The sequence below is a fragment of the Heterodontus francisci genome, chromosome 31, assembly GCF_036365525.1.
Source record: "Heterodontus francisci isolate sHetFra1 chromosome 31, sHetFra1.hap1, whole genome shotgun sequence".
Classification (NCBI taxonomy): Eukaryota; Metazoa; Chordata; class Chondrichthyes; order Heterodontiformes; family Heterodontidae; genus Heterodontus; species Heterodontus francisci.
In genome coordinates, this window is record NC_090401.1 from 40235073 (window position 1) to 40248954 (window position 13882).

General features: G+C 41.2%; 1 protein-coding gene across 1 annotated transcript in view; it reads right to left on the minus strand.

The window, feature by feature from the left end:
* Positions 1–13882, minus strand: part of fndc5a (fibronectin type III domain containing 5a) — a 91767-nt gene that overhangs the window by 1295 nt on the left and 76590 nt on the right. The window lies entirely within an intron of this gene.

Genomic DNA, 13882 nt, shown 5'->3' on the forward strand with positions numbered 1-13882 from the left:
TAGCTGGGGCAGCCTACACCCCAATCATGTGGAGGTGGTGGGTTGTCTGTCCCCTGAAATAGCGTCAGATGCCTGTGCGAAGGTGCTACTCTACCCCCATTATGTTTATTTCCACCCCCCCCCACATCGCACGAAAAATCTTAACTCCTCCCCCTCCCCACCAATAACACGTCGGCTTTCCTTGGACGGGGAACTGAAGATGCAGGAGTGCTGGCCACTGCACCATAAGTCCATTTAAATTTATGCATGTAATGAGTTAAATATTGAAATCCAGGTCCCGTCACCCAGCAGCCGGGGGGCGCCACGGAGCCTCACCACCCCCGGGAGGATTGGGCTGGGTCCTCTTGACATCGGGTTCCATGGCTCCAACTACTGCCAGCCCAAACTTTCGGTCCCCCCAGCTGTGGAGCTCGATGTCGAGGGCTTGGTAAAATCTCGCCCATTGGGTCTGTGCCAGCTCTTTTGAAGATTTAGCCCCACTCCCCTATCTTTTCCCTTTACAGGTGTTAATTGACTCTGTTTTGTTTCAGATTTCCAACATTTGCAGTTCTTTTCTTTTTATTAAAAAGAATGTGTTTTAAAGTTATAATATTCTGCTTTTAGGTCGGTACTGCTATGTACCATTGCCATGTTTCTCTTTTAGCTTGAAAGGTTGGACAACCTGGGTCACACCATATGACTGGTTGAAAAGATGTCTATGTCAGAATGCCAGGATTGGGCCTGAAATCACCAAGTGCTCCCTGTTCCTTCTAACATTTCATAATGTATGTCGGACTTTGTCAACCCACATTCTGATCTAGGATAGTGTTTACAGCCATTGACAAAATCAGATTACATTTCCTGAGTACAAATAGAATTCTGTTTTAAACTATCTACTTCTCTATCAATTGCACCAGATGAGAGCTTTAGCCATTTTGTTTTTACACTTAACTATGCTGAACCTAATTTTCAACCTGCCATAAAACTTAACAAAAATCCTGAATGTTTACACAAATCCTGTCTTCTGTTTGCTGACAAAGAGATTGCATCTGTGATATCAATAGCATTATTTTGGCTGTCACATTAGCAATATTTACACAACCTGCATATTCCATGAGTCATCAATTTAGCCATCTGTCTTAACTTGCAATTAAGATTGTACAGTTCAGTTCTTGGAACACACAGATGTTTTCTGCAAGTCATCTTTGTACTGTATAGTTCAGTGCAACCTACAGTCCAACTTTCTTCCTAGACCAAACAACTCTTACCTACCACTTCGAAATCTACACTTCATTTACTTTTTACATTTTGATGAAAGGAATTTACCCAAAGCATTAACTTATTCTTTCTTGCTTTAAGCTGAGATGAAATATTTCCAAAATATTTTGACTTTGTTTCTTTATTTCAGATTTCCAGGATGCACAGTTTTAAAAAAAAACTTTCTCTTTAAGCTTTCTTTGTTTGGTCGTATTAGATAAGATATCCTATGGTAATGCTGAAAGGTTTTAAATGTTGTTTATGGAAATATATTTATCCTTAGGTTTTCAAGGTGAGGTCCGCCAGAGGATCTGAGAGATCATTATATTTTGTATCAGTGGAGCCAGGTGTATCATGCATCATGAGCAGAGTGTCTAGAGAGTTTGGTATTTTGTTTCTTCTACAATTGCTGGCTTACTAGTATGTTCACTTCTATTGACATGCAGTACAACAAAAACATTAGCAATGATAGTACTGCTTCCTTTTGGGCAGTTGGCGTTGTCACTGGGAATTTCCTTGGGGTTCCTCCTGCTCTGCCACTGTAACTCTGTGGAAGTTTGCCATCTATGATTCCACGGGGTTTCCACCGAACGCCCACTGAACTTACACCAGTGAAGAAGGAGAAGCCCCAGGGAAGATTCCTGGGATGTGTTTCAGAAGTTAGGACAGGAAGTACATCACTATTTGCAAAGGCCCTCTATACACAAAAGTTTAAAAGGTACTGTATAAATTGGGGCTAGTTCCATGCAGAAATATTTTAAGGATCCATAAATGTTCCATGTGCACCATGTACTAAGCAATATTCTATAAATAAAGACTATTTGGGCATTCTTTCTTGCTTTTGAGGCAAAATGACTTCCAATTTAAAACCTTTTCACAAGATTGTAAGGTAACCCCTTTTATTAACTCTTAGTAAGTTTAGATTTGAGAGACAGGCACCAATGGGCCTTCTAAACCTGCAACCTCTACTGCCTAGAAGAACAAAGGCAGCAGGCATATGGGAACACCACGAGCTGAAGAATGTGCAAGGTTACGGGGAGAAGGCGTGGAATGGCACTAGGTGAATTGCTCATTCACAGAGCCAGTGCAGACATGATGGGCTGAATGGTCTCCTACTGTGCTGTAATAATTCTGTGATTCTGTATTAAAATGGCTATAGATTTAGATGGAGGAGGCCATTTGGCCCATCTTACCTATCCAGAAACACCATACAATCGCCACAGCATCCATCTGTTTCTGAAGCCACTTTTATAATAGCAAATAGGAGCAGTAGGCCATTCGGCCCTTCGAGCCTGCTCCGCCATTCATTATGATTATGGCTGATCATCCAACTCAGTAACCTGTTCCTGCTTTCGCCCCATACCCTTTAATCCCTTTAGACCCAAGAGCTATATCCAACTCCTTCTTGAAAACATACAATGTTTTGGCCTCAACTGCTTTCTGTGTAGCAAATTCCACAGGCTCACCACTCTCTGAGTGAAGAAATTTCTCAGTCTCAGTCCTGAAAGGTTTACCCTGTATCCTTAGACTATGACCCCCTGGTTCTGGACTCCCCCACCATTGGGAGCATCCTCTTTGCATCTACCCTGTCAAGCCCTGTTAAAATTTTATAGGTTTCTATGAGATTCTCCCCTCAGTCTTCTGAACTCCAGCGAATATAATCCTAACTGACTCAATCTCTCCTCATATGTCAGTCCCATCATCCTAGGAATCAGCCTGATAAACCTTCGCTGCACTCCCTCTATAGCAAGAACATCCTTCCTCAGATAAGGAGATCAAAATAGCACACAATAATCTAGGTGTGGCCTCACCAAGACCCTGTATAATTGCAGCAAGACATCCCTGCTCCTGTACTTGAATCCTCTCGCTATGAAGGTCAACATACCATTTGTATGAATGTTACCAGCTCCTGAAGCATAGCCTAGCTACCATAATAAATTTGGCAGTTTATCTTTGGTGTTGGCACTTGCTGCAAGGGCCTTGTGTATTGGCAAGTCATTGGAACATAGGAACATAGGAGCAGGAATAGGCCATTCAGCCCATCGAGCCTGCTCCGTCATTCAATACCATCATGGTTGATCATCCACTTCAGTGCCTCTTTCCCACACTATCCTCATATCCCTTTATGTCATTGGTATTTAGAAATCTGTCAATCTCTGCTTTAAACATACTCAATGACTGAGCTTCCATAGCATTCTGGGGTAGAGAATTCCAAAGATTCACAACCCTCTGAGTAAATAAATCTCTCCTCATCTCTGTCATAAGTGGCTTCCCCCTTATTTGAAATTGTGTCCTCTGGTTCTAGACTTCCCAACCAGGGGAAACAGCTTACCTGCATCTACCCTGTCAATCCCTTTAAGTATTTTGTAGGTTTCAATGAGATCACCTCTCATTCTTCGAAACTCTAGAGAATACAGGCCCAGTTTCCCCAATCTCTTTTCATAGGACAGTCCCACCATCCTGGGAACAAGTCTGGTGAATCTTTGTTGCACTCCCTCTATGGCAATAATATCCTTCTTAAGGTAAGGGGACCAAAACTGCACACAGTACTCCAAGTGCGGTCTAACCAAGGTTCTATAAAATTGAAGCAAGACTTCACTACTCCTGTACTCAAATCCTCTTGTGATAAAGGCTAACATACCATTAGCCTTCCTAATTGCTTGCTGCACCTGCATGGTAGCTTTCAGTGACTTATTGACAAGGGCACCCAGGTCCCTTTGTACATCTGCACTTTATAATTTCTTACCATTTAAGAAATACTCTGCACATCTATTCCTCCTATCAAAGTGGATAACCTCACATTTTTCCACATTATATTCCATCTGGCACGTTCTTGCCCATTCACTAAGTCTGTCCAAATCCCCTTGAAGCCACTTTGCATCTTCCTCACAACACACATTCCCACCGAGTTTTGTGTCATCTGCAAACTTGGATATACTACATTTGGTCCCCACATGCAAATTATTGATATATATTGTGAATGGCTGGGACCCAAGTACTGATCCCTGCGGTACCCCACTAGTCACAGCCTGCCAACACGAGAATGACCCGTTTATTCCTACTCTCTGTTTTCTGTCTGTTAACCAATCCTTAATCCATGCCAGTATGTTACCTCCTGTCCCATGTGCTTTAATTTTACTAGCCAACCTCCTGTGGGGGACTTTATCAAAAGCCTTCTGAAAATCCAAGTATACCACACCCACTGACTCCCCTTTATCAATTCTGTTAGTAACATCCTCAAAAAACTCCAACTGGTTCGTCAAACATGATTTCCCATTCACAAATTCATGTTGACTATACCCAATCAGATCTTTATTATCCAAGACTCCATTTATCACATCCTTTAGAATAGAGTCTAGCATTTTCCCAATGACTGATGTAAGGCTAACAGGTCTGTAATCCCGTTTTCTCTCTCCCTCCCCTCTTAAATAGTGGGGTTCATTTCAGACTTTCCAATCTGCAGGAACCGCTCCAGAATCTATAGAATTTTGGAAGATGATCACCAATGCATCCACTATCTTCATAGCTACCTCTTTCAACACTCTGGGATGTAGAATATCAGATCCTGGGGGTTTCTCAATCTCCAACCCCATTAATTTCTCCAATACAACCTTCTTACTAATACTAATTTCCTTCAATTCCTCATTCCCACTAATCCCTTGGATCTCTAATTCTGGGAGATTTCTTGTACCTTCCTCAGTGAAGACAGACGCAAAATAATCATTTAGCTTCTCTGCCATTTCTTTTACTCCCCATTATAAATTCTCCTGACTCTGCCTGTAATAGACCCACATTTATCTTAGCCAAATGTTTCCTTTTTACTTACTTGTAGAAGCTTTGACAGCCCATTTTTATATTTTGTTGCGAGCTTACATTCATATTCTATTCTCCCTTTCTTTATCAGTTTTTCATCCTCCTTTGCCGTATTCTAAAATCCTCCCAATCCTCAGGTTTACGACCATTTCTGGCAACTTTATGGGCCTTTTCTTTTAATCTTATAGAATCCTTAACTTCCTTTGTTATCCACAGTTGACTGCCTTTACTTTTGGGTTTTTGTGCCTTGAAGGAATGTATATTTGCTGTAAACTATGTAATATTTCTTTAAAGACTATATATTGCCCATTTACTGTCATACCTTTTAATATATTTTCCCAATCCACCTCAGCCAATTTGTCCCTCACACCTACATAATTTCCTTTGTTCAAATTTAACACCCTGGCTTCAGAGTGAACAGCCTCACTTTCAAACATAATGTAAAATCCTATCATATTATGGTCACTCTTCCCTAAAGGTTCTCTTACAACAAGATTGTTAATTAGCCCTTTCTTATTATGTAATATTAGATCTAAAATAGCCTGTTCTCTAGTCGGTTCCTCAACATACTACTCTAGAGTCAGTGGCACTCACACAATATAAAAGCAGCTTCAAATTGATTTAAGTTTTTGCTTCCATTACATTACCTGGAGATTTGTTCCATATGCTGATCACTCTTCCAGACATCAGTCCTGAATTTGCTTTGCAATAATTTGGACCTGTGTCCCTTGTTCTACTGTCATCTTTTAGTCTGAAGCATTGTGCTGAATTTACGTTTTCAAGACATTTACAAAATCATGCTGTAAAATACTGTTGCCTGTTTGATGAAATCTTATATCAGTTAAATAAACCAATAGGCTTAAAATCAGGAACCAAGATGACCATTATTTTTGATACACTGCATCTACTAACCAGTGTGCACAATGGCAGAGACAACTCTTACCTCATTTTGTTTATACTGAGTTGATGACAATGCTAACAAAAGGAAAGCTGCTCGTCTGGTTATGGGTCTAGTTTACACCAGTGGCTGGTGGAAACTTACCGCTGGGACTCCCATGAGGGTCAAATTCAAGATGATCTACAATGCTTTGATTTGTCTACACGGATTAGCCTCAATGTACTTCACATTCTGATTGCAAACAGCAATGACAACTTGCATTTATACAGCGCCATTTATGTAGTAAAATGTCCCAAGGCGCTCAAAGGAGCAGTACCAAACAAAATTTGACAGAGCCGCATAAGGAGATATTAGGGCAGATAAGCTTAGTCAAAGAGACAGGTTTTAAGGAGCTTCTTAGAGTAGGATAGAGAGGTAGAGAGGTTTAGACTAGGAATTCCAGAGCTTAGCACCAAGAGATACTGGTTGTACATTATTCAATGACAACAGAATTAAGTTAAGAAAATTAGTTTCTTTGTGAGTCAAAGGATTTATTTTTGCTTTTGCCATTCACTTATATTTCACAAATGCTGCAGACAAAATAATGTCATAGCATGCAAATTAGAATGCTTTCAGAAGCTGCATGCTCTTTCTTTACCATAGTGTCCATATTGCTCCCTTTCTGTGTAACCTCAGCTCTTTCCCCACTGGAATGAATTCCAGCATGAGCTGTTGGGACACAGTAAACATTGCAAATACTGTAGTTATTTGTGATTCTCTGACAACATTTCAGAATTTGTTAGGAGCTAGCTCTGGGGCATCTCTCTAATGTTGTTTTCTGTTGCTTCTGCCACTATAGAGATCCTTACTCAGATTCCTGATACTGTTTCTTATGCTGAGTAACTTGAACATTACCTCCTAAACCGCACTTTGATTGTCTATGAAATCTGCCAGGGATTTTTGGTCAGGATAAGGATTAGCTGTCACTTGTGATATCCAGCACTTTTATCTGGCTAAAACTTTAGTCAACAGACAGCAAGCATCATACATTCCTGGTTATAAAAAACTATCTGGAGAATTTTCTACTTTGGTCAACTGTTCCAATGAATTGACATAGTCAACGACCTTTCAACCTGAGAGGAATTTTATGAGGATGAAGACTAAGCTAACTGCTGAAGGCATAAGGCACAGACAATCTTAGTGTAAATACAGTTTTCTGTATACAAACTTCTGAAGGTTTGGGCTGACACTTATCAATTTGTTCTGTCTGATAGAAAGTATACCAGTCAATGAAATATTGAGGTTCAAAAGGCTTGTAATAGTAAACAAACCAAAATAATATTCTCTAAATTGAAGTATCACGCACATTGGAGGTGCGATGATACAACATTGATGGAGTAACTCTGAAGAGTTAAGAAAAAACAGACTTTGTCTTTAAAAAAATTTACCTTTTTAAAAAAAAAGTGAACAATGGTCCAAAATGGCCACCAAAGAGAAGGGGATTATTAACCTTTTGTATATTCAAATAGTCTGACAAAGGACAAATCTTCAAAGCCAAAAGATGATTTTGAAACCCATCTCCCACTTATCATAGAAACATTCCAGAATTGAACATCTCCTTCTAAAACAAAGGAGGTGAGAAGTAGCCACGTCCTGGGCCATTTGTGCAATCATCATCAGAAAGAAAGCAGAATGTCTCCTAACAGGAGGTGAGAAGTGACAGCTTTACCTTCTAAAAAAAGACATACAGTAAGAGAGAGAGAGAGAGAGAGAAAAGGTGAAGCTACTTGTAACTGCTGGCATTCCAGAAAGCACACGCCCTGCTGGAGAAAACTGACATCTGCATCATACAGCAGAGAGAGAGCTAGAAGTGACCAACCATCTTCAACAGAACCTTCAATCAAGAGAGAAATCTACAATCATCTCAGGCCTGCAACCCTCTATAACTCGAGTCTCAATAGAATTCAAAAGGTTTATTGAAACCCTTCTCCCCCAGCTAAAATCCATCTACCTCTATCTGTTTCTTGTGTGTGTGCGTGTGTGCGAGCGAAGGCAGTTGTGACAATTTCAGGATAAGACGCATTGATTAACAATCAATTAACTTCCTCGATTATAAAACCTACAAGAAAACCTATCACTGTCTGTTTATTTGAAGAATAAAACACAAAGGGGTTAAACTCTTAATACAAATTCGCTTGCTGCGGTCGGGGGAGAGTTGAACAGTGGGAAACATTCACGTCACACCACGTGACTGTAGCAGAAGGCAAATGAGAAAGGTCAAGAGACATGAGCAACATCTTCCTTAATCCATGGAGGCATCAGCGTAAAGACATGCGGGTAAGAATTGCCATTTTGCGTCTGAAAATTGGTGTGCTACCATCCGATTTCTAGGCCATGATCTCTATATATTGGGGGCACTGAAGTATGCTTAATGAAATCCTTGAATCAACAGCGCTCTCATCTCTTGCAGAGTATAGGTCAGAGGTGCTATTATTTAACTTAAGTACAGAACCGAACAGATGGAGCTGCCCTCTAGCAGTCTTGTACAGTTCATTTTCTAGTCTTAAAAGCCAGCCTGGAATTATGCTTTCCTTAAGGCTTTCTTCAAGGTATTAAATCCTATCAGTTGCTCCCTAATCAATGCAATTATAGTGGAAAGGGCAGGAGAGATTTATTTCAAGGTCTTCGCAGATGCTGCTCTGAAACAAGCTGTTAGAAAGTGCACAAGAACAAGCCATTAATAGCACGCCCTAATTATCCTTCAATCATTGCTTGTGAAGAGGCAACTAACCTGTGTGCAGTGATGCAGCTGAGATCGGAACTCAGCAGCATGGGAGAAAATCAAACCAGCGGGTTGTCAGCATTTTGTTTCCTAGTGACTGACCTGTCAACAACTAGTGTTGAGTAACTGGAACTAGGCTTCACCCAAAATATATAGGTCCTAAGCTGTATGTAAATACAACTCCAATACATATAAATTTACTCATGGGTTATAGTAACATTTTTTAAGGTAATTGGTAAAAGAACAAGAGGTGACAGGGAAAATTGCTTTATGCAACAAGTTGTTACGATCTGGAACATGTTGCCTGAAAGGGTGGAGGAAGCAGATTCAATAGTAACTTTCAAAAGAGAATTAGATAAATATTTGAAGGGGAAAAAAATGCAGGGTTATGGGGAAAGAGCAGGGGAATGGGATTAATTGGATAGATCTACCACAGAGACAGCACAGGCACGATGGGCCAAATGCCCTCCTTCTGTGCTGTATCATTCGATGATTCAATGATAATTATATATTAAGTTGAAATATCAGGAAAAATGTCATGGGCACAAAACTTCCTGCTTAAAGAAGAAGGTAAACTGACTGTAATAGAGTAATTTTTACACCTCCAGAAATGGTGCAATCCACAATGCTAGATAACAAATATGGCCTGTCAACAAGCAGAACTGTTAGGCATAATAATTTAGCAGCTCCAGCCAGTAGAAAAGAATGCTGTAATGCCTTTTATTCACAACATACTGTCGAATGCCTGCTTTTTGTTCCAGCCTTTAATGATGCCAATGATCAGTGCATCATACCTATGAACATACGCATTGGAGCAGGAGTAGGCCACTCGGGCCCTTGAGCCTGCTCCGCCATTCAGCAAGTTCATGATTTCTCCACATTTCTACCTGCCCCCGATAACCTTCCATCCACTTGCTTATCAAGAATCTATCTACCTCTGCCTTAAAAATATTCAAAGACTCTGCTTCCACTGCCTTTTGTGTAAGAGAATTCCAAGAACCAAAACATTTCTCCTCATCTGTCTTAAATGGGCGACCCCTTATTTTTAAACAGTGACCCCTAGTTCTAGATTCTCCCACAAGGGAAAACATCCACATCCACCCTGTCAAGACCCCTCATGATCTTATATGTTTCAATCAAGTCATCTTTTACTCTTCTAAGTTCCAGCGGATACAAGTCTATCCTGTCCAATCTTTCCTCGTAAAACAGCCCGCCCATTCCAGGTATTAGTCTAGATGTTATAGCAGTACTGCCTCCAACGCATTTACACCCTTCCTTAAATAAGGAGACCAGTACTGTACAGAGTACTCCAGATGTGGTATCACCAATGTCCTGTATAGCTGAAGCATAACCTCCCTGCTTTTGTATTCAATTCCCCTCATGATAAACGATAACATTCTATTAGCTTTCTTAATTACGTGCTGTACCTGCATTGTAACCTTTTGCAATTCATGCACTAGGACACCCAGATCCCTCTGCATCTCACAGCTCTGCAATCTCTCACCATTTAGACAATATGCTTATTTTTTATTCTTCCTGCCAAAGTGGATAATTTCACATTTTCTTACATTATACTCCATTTGCCAAGTCTTTGACCATTCACTTAACCTATCTACATCCCTTTTGTAGCCCCCTTATGTCCTCTTCACAAGTTACTTTCCTACCTATCTTTGTGTCATCAGCAAATTTAGCAACCATACCTTCGGTCCCTTCATCTACGTCATTTATATAAATTGTAAAAAGTTGAGGCCGCAGCACAGATCTCTATGGCACACCATTCGTTACATCTTGCCAACCAGAAAATGACCCATTTATGCCTACTCTCTGTTTCCTGTTAGCTAGCCTATTTTCTATCCATGCCAATATGTTACCACCGACACCATGAGCTTTTATTTTCTGCAATAACCTTTGAAGTGGCACCTTATCAAATGCCATCTGGAAATCTAAGTACAGTAGATCCACCAGTTCCCCTTTATCCACAGCACATGTAACTCCCTCAAAGAAATCCAATTGGTTAAACATGATTTCCCTTTCACAAAACCATGTTGACTCTGCCTGATTATCTTGAATTTTTCTAAATGCCCTGCTATAACATCTTTAATAATAGCTTCTAACATTTTCCCTATGACAGATGTTAAGCTAACTGGCCTGTAGTTTCCTGCTTTCTGTCTCGCTCCTTTTTTGAATAAAGTAGTTACATTTGCTATTTTCCAATCTGACAGAACCTTCCCCAAATCTAGGGAATTTTGGAAGATTAAAACTAACGCATCAACTATCTCACTAGCCACTTCTTTTAAGACCCTAGGATGAAGTCCATCAGGACCCAGGGACTTGTCAGTCCACAGTGCCAACAATTTGTTCGGTACCACTTCCCTGGTGATTGTAGTTTTCTTGAGTTCCTCCCTCCCTTCCATTTCCTGACTTACAGCTAATACTGGGATGTTACTTGTATCCTCAATAGTGAAGACCGATGCAAAATACTTGTTCAGTTCATCTGCCATCTCCTTATTATCCATTATTAATTCCCAGACTCACTTGCTATAGGACCAACGCTCACTTTGTTAACTCTTCTTTTTTAAATATCTATAGAAACTCTTAATAGCTGTCTTTATATTTCTAGCTAACTTTCTCTCGTACTCTAATTTTACCTTCCTTATCAATCTTTTAGTCATTCTTTGCTGTTTTTTATACTCTGTCCAATCTTCTGACCTGCCTCCCATCTTTGCAATTATAGGCTTTTTCTTTAAGTTTGATACTATCTTTAACTGTTTTAGTTAACCCACAGATGGTGGGTCCCATCCTTGGAATTTTTCTTTCTCGTTGAAATATATTTATTCTGTGTATTCTGAAATATCCCCTTAAATGTCTGCCACTGCATCTCTATTGACCTATCCTTAACCTGATTTGCCAGTTCACTTTAGCTAGCTCTGTTTTCATGCCCTCATAATTGCCCTTATTTAAGTTTAAAATACTAGTCTTGGACCCACTCTTCTCTCCCCCAAACTGAATGTAAAATTCATCCTAGCCTCACAAGAACACTGTATATAGACTTAGTTAAAACTATCAGGGGTATTACAACATCTGTAAGTTTGTTGCTGGTGTTGTCTTGAATGAGAAAAACCTTTCTGTGGAATAAGTTAAAAGACCATGGCTGGAATTTTATGCCACCCCAACACGCCAGATGGTGGCGGGTGGGTGGCATAAAATGGAGCGGAAGGCTCCGGGAGGCCTTCCCAACTCGCTCTCGCCTCCACCCCATTTTACGTAGGTCGGGAGGGGGGGCCAAAAACGGGCCGCCCACTCCAGGCCAAACAAGGCCCTTAAGTTGCCACTTAATGGCCACTTAAGGGCCTTCGCCCACCTCCACGCGGATTTTACTCATGGCAAGTGGACGTCCTGGAGCCGGGGAAGGCCGCCAGCTGGGGGTGGGGCCTGAAAATTGGGCACAGGGTGCCTGCTTGAGGGCTGCCCCCACTTCCCCAACATGCCCCCCTTCGCCCCCAAATGACCACCCTAGCTTCGCCGGGGCCCAACCAATTATCGCCGACGAGGCAACCAAAACTCACCTGAAATCCTGGCTCCGTGTCTTCCTCTGCTGTCGGCTGGACTACGAGCTGCCGACCTGCTGATTGGCCAGGAGATCAATGAGGTGGGACTGCCTCCCTCAAGCGTGTGGAAGTCTCGCCTTGGAACAATTAAAGACTGGGGACCCGTAAAATGCGGGACGGATCCCCAGGCTAGGCGGAAGTGAGTTCGCCACCGACTTTTACGTTGTAAATGTAAATTGTAATGTAAAATCCAGCTCCATCTTTCCCATAACAACAAATTTTTAATAAATGTTAGCAATTCCTGACTGCATAAAATAGTGTTACTGTCTCAGGTGGAATTAAATGCAATAGCTGTTTCATTGCTCATTTATATCCTTGCTTAAAAAATCAGAGCAGAATGAGGTTCTCGGGTGAAGAGCAACGAGGGAGGTGTCAGCCCATCAATTGGACAAATGAAGCCTTGAAGGTATGGGGGTGAAACTGGTCTTCGATAATAACGCAGAATGGGCTCACAGTGAATTGACAGCACGTTTTGCATGGCACCATTGAAGTCAATGTAAAATGAGGTATCCAATTGCTATTAAACCACTCAATGCTACTGACAAAGATCAATTTGATGTCCCATCGTCTCCCCAAGTGAGTCGAAGGAACCATCATAGGTAGCTGTTTATAGAACCAATTTTGCAAGGGCTACCTGCCAATACAAAATGAACTGAGACAATTAAATTGGCCTCAATTTTAACTCCAGGCCAATGTAAACTAGCTCCAGAAGACAGACCAGGCATATTTTAATTCCTGAAATAAAAGCAAAATACCGCAGATGCTAGAAATCTGAAACAAAAGCAAAAAGTGCTGGCAATACTCAGCAGGTCTGGCAGCATCTGTTGGAGAGAGAAGCAAAGTTAACATTTCAGGTCTGTGACCTTTCATCAGAACTGGCAAAGGAAAGAATTAGGTTTTAAGTAAGTGAAGGGGAGTGGGGTGGGGGAGAGAACAAAGGCAAAGCGTGTGTTAATGCTTGCGGTGAAAGACAAAGCATTAGTCCAGACAGACTGTTAATAACGGAAAAATGAGCAGCTTTGAGTAAGAGCAGGCACATGGTTAAAAAATTAAATATTAAAAAAAGGCCAGTCATGCTCTGATGTTATTGAACTCAATGTTCAGCCTGCATTCTGGGTGAAAAGCTGCAGAAAATCACATGTCCCAGAGGCCACATGCTTAGACAACAGCTATGCGGTGGGATTGACAGCCAGGTTGTCCTGTGGGTGCCTCATGATTAGGAAGGTGGGGGTGCAAATCCACAGCAGAAGACACCAAAGACTTCCTGTGAGGCTCGCAGATACACTTTACTCTCCATTAAAAAGGTAAAACATTTTTTAAAACTTACCTCTTCTGGCCCTGATCCCCTTCACTAAGTTGACCTGGTAGGAAACTCACTGTGACTTGCCACTCAGGCTGTTGAGCTAAGAGTATGGTTGGGTCCAAATGATGCAGATGTAAAAATGGACCCCACTGGCTTTGGATGGATGTCCTTATCTCTGCTCAGTGGAGCAGGTTAAAATCCCAGTGGCTCCAGGACAGGTAAGTAATCTGCCCACCCATCTATTTACCGCTTGGCAAATTGGG